The sequence below is a fragment of the Halictus rubicundus genome, chromosome 4 (assembly GCF_050948215.1).
Source record: "Halictus rubicundus isolate RS-2024b chromosome 4, iyHalRubi1_principal, whole genome shotgun sequence".
Classification (NCBI taxonomy): Eukaryota; Metazoa; Arthropoda; class Insecta; order Hymenoptera; family Halictidae; genus Halictus; species Halictus rubicundus.
In genome coordinates this window covers 10,370,900-10,385,654 of record NC_135152.1, presented here as the reverse complement: position 1 = coordinate 10,385,654, position 14,755 = coordinate 10,370,900, and positions in this window count along the sequence as shown.

Sequence of the window (14,755 nt, the reverse complement as noted above, 5' to 3'; positions counted from 1 at the left end):
CAAGTGGATGATTTCCTAAATCTGTGAGCAATGTATCATCAGTTTTTAGAAACGTCCAAGAATGTCTGAAAATATTGTATACATGCGTTCAATACAATTGACTAGAAAACTGAAAAAATACTTCTGAAAATATATGTGTGGCTTATACATAAAGCACACGATTAAATTCTTAACAAGATCATAATTTCATCATATGTCACCGCCTATAGTAATAAGATTCATAAAGAAAACATGAAAAAGAAACCCTGTGTCACAGCTCCACTCGCGTGGCCCATTAAGCCCGAGAAGATCAAACAACCGTATCAAAAATTCGCCTAATAAACTACCCATTTAGATGGCACATTAATTACACGTACTCCATAGATTCCAGTCAATTGTACACGAAGCAGTTCTCAATACAGCACCATTTGTAACAGAAGTCGATTAGTCTGGCGCATTTGTGGGACGCCGGACGTTCACGGATAGGCGAGCTAATAATGGCGGTCGCGTCAGGTCACCAACAATGAGCTTGGCTGGGTGTGAGCAGATTTTACCCCATTTACCCGAAAAAAGCGCCAGGAAAAGTCAATGAAAAAAAAAATCGATCTACCACCGTTCGCACCCCTACGGTTCCGAGGTACCCTACCAATTTTTTCTTTTTCACGTTTTTGGAAACGATCGAAAATTATGCCGCCCACTTTGTCGCCCTCTTTTTCGATTCTCTTTTCACAACGGATCGAAACGATCCTTTTTTTCCTCCGCGTGTGCGTTGTGTGTGTGTTGTGTTTTTTTTCGGTTCAGTTAGATGATTTTCGAGCCGGAAGATCGCACGGCTGCCAACGTTCATTCGGCATTGTACGAATGGCCCGTGTCATCAGTCATCTTCTTCGGGGTGACCGACAATAATACGGCATAATAGAATCGGCATAATGCCATTGGCCTTTCTGGCTGACACGATGCCGAGAATTTTATTATGACACATCGCCTCGTTGTTACGTTCGCCACGTAATTCCTCGCTTTATGATGGATAAATTAACGAGACGATGGACACTTAGGCCACACGTTCACGGGAAACGAGAGAATCGACACGATTGATCCGCGGACACGATCTTTTGAATATAGACCCCCCGTTTGGTTACCGATCTTATTATTATGTACACGCACTGTTACTCCAGTCGCCTATTCACCAAAAGTGTACCAGGTTGTAGGCTTAACGCGTATGCTTGCATTTTTCATAACTAGACTGCGGATCTTTATGCAAAATAAAATTTTTATACGTCAATTGCAATCTGTAGGCGCTAAGTAAAAATTTGTTTTGCTGATTAATAATTTCTATATGTTAAAAATTGTATGTCGACATTGTTAAACTCTTTTAATCTTTTTACTGTTTTGTAACATTTTAGTGGACCGGATTAACCGTAAATTCTTAGCCCCTGATAATCACCCGACTGCGGATCTCTATGCAAAATAAAAATTTCCTTCTTTAATTTGGAGATTCTCGAATCAAATGAAAATTTGCTAAGTAACGTCTTAATCTAAATGCATAAAATCATAATAACCACAGACCGCTGTGATTTGTTTATGTGGTTTCACAGAACGGCACACGGATTCGTAGATGTTCTAAACTTGATTTACCATTGTCTCTAATAAAAGAAAGAAAATAGTTATTTTCGATTTGTAAGGAACAATTAGACGATGTCCATGCGTTGAAATCATAGATGCAACGTCAAGTACAGATTCGTTTAAAGATCCTAGCGATCAGAGAACTGTCCGATCACAATAAATCCCGTTCAATGCACGTTAAATATAATCCCCATAACGTTGCGCCCTCTTTTTTTCCTGCCGGAGGCGTCGGGGTTACTAAAAGGCACACTCCAATGTTTGACCAAGCTGTGCAAATATAAACGTACATCGTGTAGATCGGCACAAGAGGAGGCACGATTCGAATGTGCTCCCAGCCTCCCTGTTGGCAAACATTTTAACAGGATTAGAACACACTTACCGGGGCTAATCTGGCCAAATAGTCCTATGGGAAACCGCAAGGTTTAAGTAGCTGTCATAGAGTTGTCGGTCCGCCGGTGATTTACCTTTTTTCTACCTACGTGTGTTTTCAGCGGAGGAGCCGGGCTTTTCTTGGAAAAACATCGAAAATCTTCGGAAAAATAACAGAAACAATAATATTTCTCCAAACTGTTCCGTAGTTGCGAAAGATCGTGGCCGATTCGAAAATAAAACGCACACGGTTTATATTTTAAAATGACAGTTTCCTTGATCAATAGACTGCGGATTTTTATTCGAAATAAACACGATCTGCTCTCATTTTAAGCCACAGGAGTTAAGCAATTTATTTCTTTTCTTAATAACTCGACTAAATTGGAAATAAAGTAACAGTATACTCAAATGCTTTAAGTATTTTTACTTTCTTGCATTTGTTCTACTCGTTAATGTTACGAATGCATCAAATCCGGAAAGTATTAATCAATTATATCTCTCTCTAGTCTCCCTACGTTTCCGAAATAATGCCTTTAAACAATGCAAGAAGAAATACTAGCTTGTATAAAAAAAACTGAATGTAGCAGACAGAAAATTGATATAGCAGACTTTAAATTATAAAAATACGATAAATGTAATTTTTTGAATACTTTTTGTTCTCTTCAAGATTTATTTGTTCTCTCTAAAATTGACTAATACTCTTGGACAAATGAATTAATTGAACACATGCCACTGTTCGATAAACAGTTTAGTACTACTAATATTCTTCTTTATCTTTTCGCATTGTACAATCCAAGATGAATAAAATACTACACACCTGTAGAATCGCAATGTTAGAACGGTATTTTGCGAACCTAGCGCACAATTCACAAGAGCAACGTTCCCCACGCAGATCATAAACAGTTGGCAGAGTTCCGTTTTGAAAAAGTTCTCCTATTAAGAAGAAGGTAAAGGTGTCAGGGAATAAATGTCTCCCATAAATCCGCCGTGCGGAGTTACAACGGTGTAACGCGTTACTACGAATTACCCGTTATTATATCTAATTTATTTCACAATATCTTTCGCCTCTTGCTGATTTCATGCTTCATTTCCACTGTTATAGGATTAATTGCTGCTCCACCACGGAACATGGAAACACATGCATGATTTCACATTTATACGGTCCGCGTTCGGGCACGCTCGGTCGTCAAAAATGTCACGAGCAAAATGGTACAAGTTTTCTAGTGTTATTAGCGCCTACCGATTTCACGCGCACTCCGGATTCGTCAATTGTTTGTTGTTATTATAGTACTTCGCGTTTCTCAAATTTCTATTTCTAGCGAAATGCCGACTAATGTACAATGCGATCAAATATATTCAAATTCTGAAATTATTTTTCGAGAACTGCGAAGCACGTACTGGCATATTACGACGTAAGTATTACGACTTGGCAACGTCGCTCGGTCTTTTATCCGAGCTTCGAATACAATTACGAATAAAAGATACATGTGATTTTCATCTATTCCTCATGCTTTCCTGCATCGAGCTTCGAATAAATCTGAAAGTTACGCGGAAAATCATACGTCGAAAATCAAAGATACATTTGTATTGCGAGTATCTGTCGAAATTCACCGTCGAATAAATGGTGGCGCTGCCGCGAACTCTCGAATAAAAGTCAAAGATACTTTGAAACTCATCAGCTGTATCTTCGAATAAATTCTCTCAAATAAATTCTCACCGCTAGAGGCGTCGAATACGCATAGCCGTTACTTCGAGATTCGGATGACCCACGCATGACAAATGAAAATCGTGAAAAGTATCTGACGGATAAACTGTGGTGAATATGTATCCGAGAAAAATGAGTTCGAATAAAAGATAACTTTCGGTTATTTGTATTCGAAATTTTTAAATAATTTTTTGCCCAACTCTGCTGCGAAATAGCATAGCAAAAGTTAGAGTACTCAGAACAAAGGAAAAATGCTATTTATTGCAATCTTTATACACGATACAATAATCGATGTTGCTCACTTGGCAGCTATCTTTCATAAAAGCAATGATAATCACGAGATCTTGTAATTTGTAACAAAAAACCGCAGTCTGTGCCAACAAAAATATATTGATGTTGCTATGCAACGTAGCAAGAAACAGGGGAACGTACTCGTGGCGTATCAGCGAACCCCGACCTTCTTGCGGGTCGTTCTCGGTCCGTGCGATTTTTTTGCGAAGTTTTCGCGGCGGGTCGCGATGCGCCGTTCATTATACATTCAAAATATTATCTTTACATGCGTGTCTGTTGTGTAAATGCCCGGGCACGGGTAAAAGACTGTTGCTTACAACGTGTTTGCTTAGAATAGCAATAGTGTCAGCCCGTGACGTGCTCTTTGTGACTGTGACGTCCGGATGGCTGGCTGACTCTGGCTCCGGCTCCCGTTCTGGCGGCTGGTCGGTTAGTTTAGTCGTCTCGTGCATATGCATGCAGACGTATTTGCCTTTCCGGCGATTCTAACTTGTCCCCGAACTTATACAGCGAATTACAAAAAGAAAGTGAGTCTCGCGCCCGAATGTAAATTCTTTATTGATCTTATTGCGTGCATATAATCGGGCCGCTATTTGCACGAAACGTTTTAACCCCCCACCCCCCAGTGCACGGGTGAATAGAACTCCCCGCAGTGTTGTCTAGATAGAAAACCTTTCACCTGCATTTTCGTTATTAATAAATATTGTTCTCGCGAAACGCTGCTACGAACGAAGGAAGCGAATTTATTTAAGCAGTAATTTCAAGAAGTTACACAGAGAATTACCTGTTCATGGAGGTTGGCGATTATCCGCGGAATCGTATAATTGCTTTCTTAAATGGGCAAAGGGAAAATAGAGTTGAAGGGATAAAATCGACGCAGGGAAATCTGTGTGCCCTTCTGGCCAAAAAAACGTTCGCGCGTCGACCCGCCGATGAATATAATAGCGTCTAATGGAATATTATCACCACTCGCAACTAACTCTCTCGATTCCTCCGTCTCTCTCCCTCTCTTCTTCGTCGGGGCCGCTATTGGAACACGCCTGCTGCACTCGTAGATGTCCATTAATCACGGACATAAGCAGCCGACTAATTGTTGGGTTTCAGGGAGAGAGGAACGGACAGAGTGGAATGGATAGAGAGGCATAAAATAACGTCCCTTTATCGAAGGCACGCAACGCACCCCTTACACACGACGGGCCCTTCGATTCACCCGTGGAGAGAGAGATCGGGAGGATCACGCTGTGAAAGTGATCGTGATCGCACGACGGGACGTGACTTGTCGATTTCACAATCGTTTATTATTTCTTCCCGATCATCGACTGGCTACCCGTCTCCGCCGTCATGTCGTACGTCCACTTCCGTCTCAGAAGCTACCCGCTCAAGTGGCTACGGACAGGGTGCACCGGGTGAAATCAATGCATAATTCTCCTCCTCGACTAATCACGCACACCCACATAATCGAACGAGTTTATTGTTTACGCTCGATTGAAACCACCGCGCGGTGGGGCCGTCTCTATAAAATAGGGGCGGAATTATCCCCTTCTGCTATTGGATTGTACGAAAAGTAATTTCGTTTACTACTGAACCTTATTCTAAGACGCAAAATCATTGTACATCTTGACAGCTGGACATTTCGGACGTCATTTCTTTTTGTCATCAAAAATAGAATATCAAAGTGAGCATTTACGTCGCGTTTCGCTTTTCTATTACCGCAAACGTAAAAATCCAGTGGAAGCAAGGAGAAAGTTGTGCGCCGTTTAGCTGTAAAGTTTTCTGCTTATCAGACAAATTTGTAGTTCTCCGAGCGTTGCGATAGGGGAAAAAACTTCCCATAAAATTGGGCAATGATTTGCGAAGCGTTTAGAGGCAGAGGCACGGGAAAACCGACCGTCCTGTCCGGAGGACAATCGCAGGAATGTCAGCAAAAGGTGCGATGTGTCTATAGGCACGAATCAACGGCGTAGGTCGCTTCACTATAATCCATCATCGCATGCCTATTCGCGGAACAGAGAGACGATCTGTCATCCACTTTCGTCTCGTTGCGTCAGTCCACTCTACCCGAAACATCGGTCCTTGCTTCAGCCATTTAGCCGAACTACCCTTACCACCCTTTTCTATAATAATACGCGCTCTCCCATTACTCCTGTTTCGTATTTGTCAACTAAAAATTCCGTCGAAATAGAAAATTCAAAGATCTTGATGTTCACGTGAAATTGTTAAAAATTGATTCTAGACAGCGATACGCAATATGGAAAATATTGATTATGTGCGATTAGACTGCCGATTTTTGTGATGTAAGAGCTCCGCAGAAGATCTTCCTTTTTTGAATAATCTTAACAAGTCGAAAATAATATATTGGCATTTAAAAATTTTTTTAATCTTCCTACCGTTTTAAATTGCACCAGCTTGTTGTTGTCTTAAATACAAGACGATCCGGTCTATCATCTTGTGCGCGGCGTACTTGTACAAGGCGCAATTTTATTTCTTGTCAATAAAATAAAATTAATCGGTAGCTACACCTCTGATAAAAATTGACGCGAACATGCACTTTCGGTCCTGTCGTTGGTGCAACGATGGGGGTTCTACGGTGCTAAATGTCAACCAGCCAGGTGCGCGAAGCAACAAAGTCGTTCGCGAAACAATCGATCGAACGGTCTTCAGGCGAGATTCTCGAAGAATGCTCGGCAGTCCCGGGCGACGTCGGAGTAGAACGAATCAACGTCATTAACGCCAGCCCGATTTCAATGCGACGGATGTGCATCGAGGCGCAACGATCCCGAGCCCGGTTACGCATTCATCTAATGACAAATAGATCCCACCTTTCGGCGGAGACCGACGAAATCTGCACGCAGCCGTCCGCAGACTTGTTTTGCATACATAGAGAGGCGACGCCATTAAATTCATATTACCTTCTAAGGGCGAACGGAGAACCTTGCACGCCTCTCTGCCTCGACGACCGCCATTCACCGGCGATCACGTCCCCGTGACAATTTTTATCTTCGCCGATCGTTCAGAAATTCATGGCGCAGACTTTGGCGCGCGTTTGCCAAAATAAATAGAACCGTGTTGGTACACAATAGCCCGACAAACAATTCTTTCTATGGCGGAAAATGGAACTTGTTTTATTCATTATCGAGAACTTCCGATTTGGTTTGTTTTGTTTTTGGTTTATTTTTTATTTGTTCGACCGTCAGTCGCTCGCATGACTACCGATGCGTCTTATCTGAAACGAATCATAACCATGTGTTTATTAATGTTTTATTTCTTCCCAAACTTCTTCTCATTTACCTACGTCATTTTACAAGACTTTCGGGACAAGCGATATTGGACAGCAATATTGTTTTTAATTTAAATACAGGCTAGTGTAACTCTGAAATGCGATTAAAAAATGCACACTGAACTTGTATCCGTCCGAGCCGCTTATGCAATTATTTCGTAGTACCGTAATCGCTGAATTTATCGTTTGTAGTGCCGCTCCGATCTAGATCGGCCCGAAAATCACGGAAGATATATGACCTGACGGTCGGTAACAAAAAAATAAAAGGAATAATCGTACATGCGGTCGCGGCGCATTACGAAAGATCTCTGTGTGCAGGGTGTGAGGGTGACCACGTTTCATCCCGTCCCATCCCACGTTTCATCCCCCCGAAAAGTTCGCGCTTAATATTATTAAATTAAAGGACAATGCCGGCGCCCGTGGCACGCGACGTTTAAACGATTTTAATAACATTTCACGCCGGATTTTTTTAATAATATGATAATAAAGGGAAATGAAAGAAAACGGCGAAGGGATTATTATCATTCTGTCACGGGGACTCAGTCCGCACTTCGCTGCCTCCATCTGCCCTCTGCCTCTGTCCTTCTCCCTTCCATAAAGCCAACCATCGACCCAACCTGTCGCTCAAGCAATCCTCACCGCCTACCATCAGCGGAACTTCTGTTTCACTTTCATTTTAATATTCGTCCAAGAAGAAATTCAGTATCTTCCCTCTCGTTGATCCAAGCGAACGACGCCCGTGGTCTTTTCACCGTTCGATTCCTCGCAAACTGGTCACTTTATTGCTAGACCAGAAGTTAATAATCGCTCGATGGCTCGGCCGTAAGTTGCTCTCCAATTACAGCTGTTTAGGGACAGATAAAGACAAGTCCTCGGAAGCAAAAGTTTCAACTCGAACGGAACCTATAAAATATCAATAGAAATATTTTTCTACCAGAGGGATACGTATTTTACAATCATTGCAACGAATATTAAATTCGTCGTATAGTTCAACGCATTTGATTCTTTATTGGCACGTTCATAGACCAACCACTAATATTCCAACTCCCTATAAACAAATTCATTTTTGGTAGTTATTTAGTACGCTTTGTTTCGAATAAATCCATTCCAATTTCAGTGTAATTACATTCCTAATGCTAATCTAACTCTAGTGTCCTTTGGCATCACAATAGTCTGTTTATACCGTCCAAAATGTTGTTTATTTGTATTTCCACAGTTTCATTCAATACTGAATGATGTTTATTTAAAACCGTATTAGTCGACGGGGAGGAGTGCAATAGGACAATGACGAGAAATGAGAATCTAGAATAGAAAAAGTAGATATTTAAACTGAATGTGTTACGGTTCTGCGAATAGGTAAAGTTCGAGACATTGAGCGTGTTTGGAGTTGATAAGAATGAAGTATAATGCACTTTCTAACGACCTCTCCACTGTCGGGTGTGAGATATTAACCCCCTCATTAGACCGAATTTTCTCGAGCACGAGGGATCCTTCGTTTTCACCTTCGAACCACCGTAGTCCGCGTTTCATGGTGCCGTTGTACTTTGTATGGGATAAAGGAGTGGTGCTCGGCGAGCGCGGCAAGTATTATGGGTTAAAGAATGGGGATATTTTACGCTCGGTAAAGCACAGTCCATTGGGCAAACCCACCCCTATCCATTCACAATAGATAGGGTGGCTAGGTGACCTAGGTGTCAACCCGAACTCGTTTCGTACGGGTGGTCTCTCTTCGATACTCTTCTTTCTACTTTTGTCGAGTCGAATTTCACCACCCGAAAAGGGGTTCGCTTAGAAATTTTTACTTAATGTATTTCGTACAATGCAACGCCTCGCGCCTTCCTTAGCCCCTCGCCGTATAATAACGAGTCGGACTCGCGATGAAGATTTCAAATAAAATCTAAATACGAACGCTTTAGTTTCTCTTCTAACCTTCTAACTGGAGATGACGAGTTAGTTTGTCATTACCATTCGGAAACTATTAATTTTCTTCACAATTCAACGAATAACTCTTCCACTTCGTAATATCCATATTTGTTACAAACTGTATTGTATTTACGTTGATTATGCTCAAATTGTTGCCACCTCGATATTATATACTTCTGTTGAGGATATAGTCAAGCGAATGAGGCACAGAGTGACTCAGGAGCGAACGGAAAGAGATGTATAGGCAGGTGACTGGAAAAATGGATGCGGAAGGTGCTGGTACATCAAAATACGTGTGTAACGGAAGATTAAGTATATTAACAAAAATAGTGGTTGAGAACAGAAGGAAATAACAATGAAACGAGACGTCGTCGCGAATATACGGAGGATGCGCGAAGTCCGCTAACACAAAGACTATAATACAGCGATCAGTCGATCGTAAGAAAAGACGCGTGAACTACGGTCATCAATCGATCAGAGAATTTGCCAAAGGACCCCGCGCCGGGGTTGTCGCGGGTTATTTATACTGTGCGGGTCCACCGACAGCGGAAGCAATAAGGAGTGGGGTTTTTGAAAATGACAAAGGATTTGGCAGTGCCGAGCGTTAGTTAGCGCACGAGGGCAATGCCCTAACGGCCGCTGCTGCACAGGAGACAAGGACGGTGGGTAGCGGGTTTGATATTTTGGAATATGGGAAACGATGGCCCACGCGACAAGTAATCCGTCAGACGTAAACATAAGGTGTACGTCTGCGTGCGTTGACCCAGTCTCTGTGCCGAGCTCGATCAGCTGGCTATTGTCACCCGAGCACCGAGGCCGCTCGTCTGCGGATTAGCGCAAAAACTTTATGGCCTCTATATTGCCGTAATAGTTTTTGAACGCCAGCAACGATTTTGAATAACTTCACTTTCGGAACATCTTTGCACAGTGATCGAAAAATGACCCAGTTCCAAGATCAAGACTGGACAAAATGCTTTTCTCTTGCAGTCAATGTTTAAGCATCGAGTAAATACAGACATACGGTAAACACAAATTTTCTGCCCTCTTCTGTGAAATAATTAAGGATAAAGAAGCTCTGAATGAATGAAGATCAAATGTAAAAAGCAAGAGGGTTAAGTTTGGGTTTGTATGCACGATTGTCCCGACAGTCAATTTTGTTTATAATTATTTGTCAAGCGACAAATAAAACACTGTTATGGGACTAATTTTCTTCATTGCGAATCGATTCGATTAAAACTCTTTCCTAGTCGCCATTATCGTCCGCGAATCAGCTCGATCACTCGCGAGGTACAATCATCGCGTGCGCTGTTTAATCGCTCATTTTTCTTTTCTTTTTAGTCGTCCCGGGTGATAATTAGGTTGTTTTCCTCTCCGTCTCCGTGGAAATTTCAGGTACTCGGTAACCCAGAAAAACCGTTGGATGGATGCCCGCGGTCATTATCATTAACGGTGCCGACACGGGCCCGTGGAGTTCCCCGTGGCTCAACCGAGCAGATAAAGCTACAAAATATTAATCTCATGTCGGGGCGAATGTATTTTTCAAAATTTCAACGTTGCCCGGTTCCTATAATGCTCCAATAGTTAATGCGGGACCATTAGTCAAACGTCGGGGCTCGTGCACACGAAAAGAGAAATTTCGATTTTAAATCGCTACATTTATCATGCAAGCAGGCGCATATGACACCGTTCTGATTTTATTTTGTTTCTCTTTCTTCGTCTCTCTTTCCATTCCACGCGACCAACCCCGACCGAACACTCTACCCTCCCCCCACCCCTCCACAAACCACCCCCTGACGCCCCTCTTTTTCATAGTACAACGTATGGGCTACTGGTTGCGAGTTGTTCCGTGTTTTTCGAGTTATTCCGAGAGATTAGGAAATGATACAACCGGTCTACAGGGTGATTTGGAAAAAATGTCTGCTGAACATGCATCTGTCTACAATAACCAATTATACGGTTGGAATATAAGGGTACAAACGTCTTTTCATTTTCTGTCAGAAATTAATAATCGCTCGACTGTGATTTATTCTCCGATTGCACACGTTCACAAAATATCGAAATTAACATTTTTCTACCAGAGAGACGCGTATTTTATTCGTCAATGCTGATCGTTGAATAGTACATTTGATAGTAGTTGTTTATTTGTAATATTCATGCAATTAATTCAGAGCTCAGAGAGTGTTTGTGTTTCTCTTATGGACGCTCGATTGCTCGAATATTAAAGCCACGTATTATTCAACAAATATTGTAAATATGTAAATAAAATTTATACCATTGTTAGCTGGACAAAGTACCCCGACATTAGACGTGACGGTGTATGTTTTTTCGTTCTGGAAAAAGTGATAATGCGGCAAAGGAAAAAGTAAAAATTTCATGGTGTCCGAATGTTAATTTCGCACGACAACGCGAGCGTGACTTGTTGACGATTGTGTGAATGTACTAAACGTGTTAGGATCTAATACAATGGAGAACAACGGCGACAATCGTAACAGCAAGTGCATAGATGAAAGATTTAATTCACCGCCGCCATCATGGCGCTCATAATGGTTCGGTTAAAAGCCGATCGACCGCCGCAGACAGGCAGTTAATGGGCGCGAATGATCTGTTCGGCCATAAACAGCGAACGTATACATTTTGCAAAAGCGTCACCTATACCTAATCTAAAAGCCATACTAGTCTCATAAACTACATTCTCATTCATCCTTCCTCGTAAACATCCTATCAGAAAATAATAAAAACGCCGAGGGAAATCGGTCCCGATTCCGCACCCGATCCCATAACATGCCGGGGCCGCTCGTAAATTTTCGACCACGTTTTTACTCGCCTATTTATTTCTCCTTTGCAGAATCGATCGCGGCGGTATACCCAGGTATCAAAATCGAATCGTCTTGTGGGCCCTCTGGCGCGTTAAATCCGTGTGAGAGTTCCGCTGCACCCGATAATGTGCTCCGGGTCCATAGGAGAGTCCATTGTTCCTCCGTTGTTGCTGAACGATTACTTCCGAGCGTATCAAAGCGAGCAACAATTATTTCCCCAACCTTCAAACAACTCATATCCTTTGTGTTTCATAAATTATTAAACGTTCAAATAAGGTACAAGTAAATGCACTCGATTTCATATGGACAGACGTAGAACATTGTATACAGGGTGTCCCAGAAATGTTGTACTTCCTTGAAACGGCTGATTCCTGAGATCATTTGTAATAACATTTTCCTTTGCGAAAATGTTCTCCGCGGCTCTGTTCAGTAGTTATTGACGAAAAACGTGCACCAATCAGAGCGCGGGTACAGCAGAATGTTGTTATTGGTCGAGCCGAAATACGTCCGCTATAGCTACGCTCCGGTTGGCCCGCGTTTTTCGTTAATAACCCCTTAACAAAGGAAAAAGTTACTTCAATTGATCTCAAGAATCACCTCAGGTGCAACATTTTTGGAACACCCTGTATAAAGATGTTAAAAATGAAATGAAGCATCCGAATTCTAAACTAAAGTATTGGATAATACTTAAAAATGTCATGAGAATTTTGCGATTTTCGCGTTTTTGCGTACAAGATGTGCGAAATCAAAATTTTGTTTGTAACATCTGAGCATAATACGAGTAACTCGATAAACGTTTTAACGCTACAAGGGGCGGGTATAGACGATTTGTTTCGAGGGCTTTGCTCTCGCCGCGATATTAATTATTAATTACCGTGTATAATTACGCAAGCGTGCGCTTCTTTGTCGACTAATTTCTGAACAGAGCGTAAACCGGATTTCCCTTAAATGAAGATTAAACGTTCACATGTGAGAGAGCGGGCTGCGAGACGCTCGCCTTTGATCGCTACTTCGCCACAATTGCCTGTCAGTGCAGGATACGCTCGATACTCCCCCGCGATCAATTAATTACGGTTACCACGTTAGAAAACTCGGATCCACCGTTGCTCGTCGATCATTCTCATTTTCAGCCGGGTTCGCTCGTTTCCCGAAACCCCGCGCGCGTACGCCATTTACGATACGATTTCGAAATGAATTTGTTTTGTTACTATTTCCATACATCACGGTGCACCGACGCGCGGCATCGATAAGCAAATGTATAATGGTGTGAATATTCATGATCGGCCGACGATGGACAATCATGACACGTAAGAGCGGATGGTCCGCGTCGTCAACGAAGACGTAACTATTTTCTGCAAATTTCCTATTGTGAAACATATAATTGGGCTCAATACCGCCAAAATGACAAACGTCGAGTGAACTTTTAACAATGAGCATATACTAGCTCATCAATTTTCTCTACATTGTGCGGAGTTAATCGGTTTTATGTTCTATACGATTTTTTGATGTTTCGATCACTGTCCGGGGGTACCACCTTACCACTGCCAATAATAGAGACCGGGGCAAGCTGATGCAATGTAATTATCTGGACACTGTGTACATGTACCACAACTACTTTTTCGTTTTTGTAGCAATGAAGTATTGTATAATATCTGGAGATATTATACAAAACGTTATATTATAAACTCTACTATGATTTGGCATGAAGTTATTGGAGGAGAAGGGCGTATTGTCCTTTTGTTTGTATGTGTCACGAGGAAGGTTCGAGGAGTATTTCAGCATACTCTTTTCTACGTGATTCATTCGAGGAAAAATTGGAAAAATAAAAAACTGGAAAAGTGTATCAACTTGCCCCGATCTGCCCCTACTTTTCACCTGGGCTAAGAAACGGTCGGAACGGACGAGGACTCGGTAATGAAAACGTTCATAATAACGACGAATTCCCGAACGGGGGTTTTCGCCTGTAGAGAACGTTGGCCCCGTGTGTACCGTACACATTTAATTTGCATCGTATAAATCGTGTTTCCGGTCGAGCACGCAACGCAAACACGCGTTATGTGTACGCCCTCGGTCCTTCGCCGCGTTTTCGATTCGCCGGCACCGTGGAGGAGAGAAAGGAGAATCGACGAGCGAGCGCGCGCGCGCACACCGCTTTTGCATGCTGCGCGCCGTATTGTAACCCCGGTAATTTATGATTCGATAAATAAATCAGCCACGTTTTATCCTGCCGACCCTCGTGCGATTCGTGCGCGCACACTTGTAAGATGATTTCGGGGGTTACGCCCAGTTACCGTCCGCGGATCACCGAAAGGGGTAGTCACCCCTTTCCTTTTTTCCCCGTCTTTCGCTCTGCAAACACTTCGATGTTTGCGTCTACCTGTGTAGAAATACAGCCAGGTGACTATTTTTTCGCAATTTTTCAACCATTTCGAGGAGCCCCCGATGAAATACTGTAGACCGTAGAACGCGGTCTAAAAATTGTTCAACGTACCGAGCACTAAAAGCCACCGGTACGTGTTGCCTTATAAAAATTTGCACGATCGAATTCACTTATTCGCAATTTTTAAATAATTTTATGTACAGTAGAACTCCGTTTGGTACTTGTCAAAAAGGCCAAGATGTTAAATTAAACATAGAAATAAATAAAATAGAAGTAGTTAAATTTTGTTTGTACTTAAAATTAGTGGATCAAATTTATTTTTTTATTTAGTTATTTATTTATTTTTATATTATATCAAATCGTACAACTTATATTCAATTTTTATATGCTAT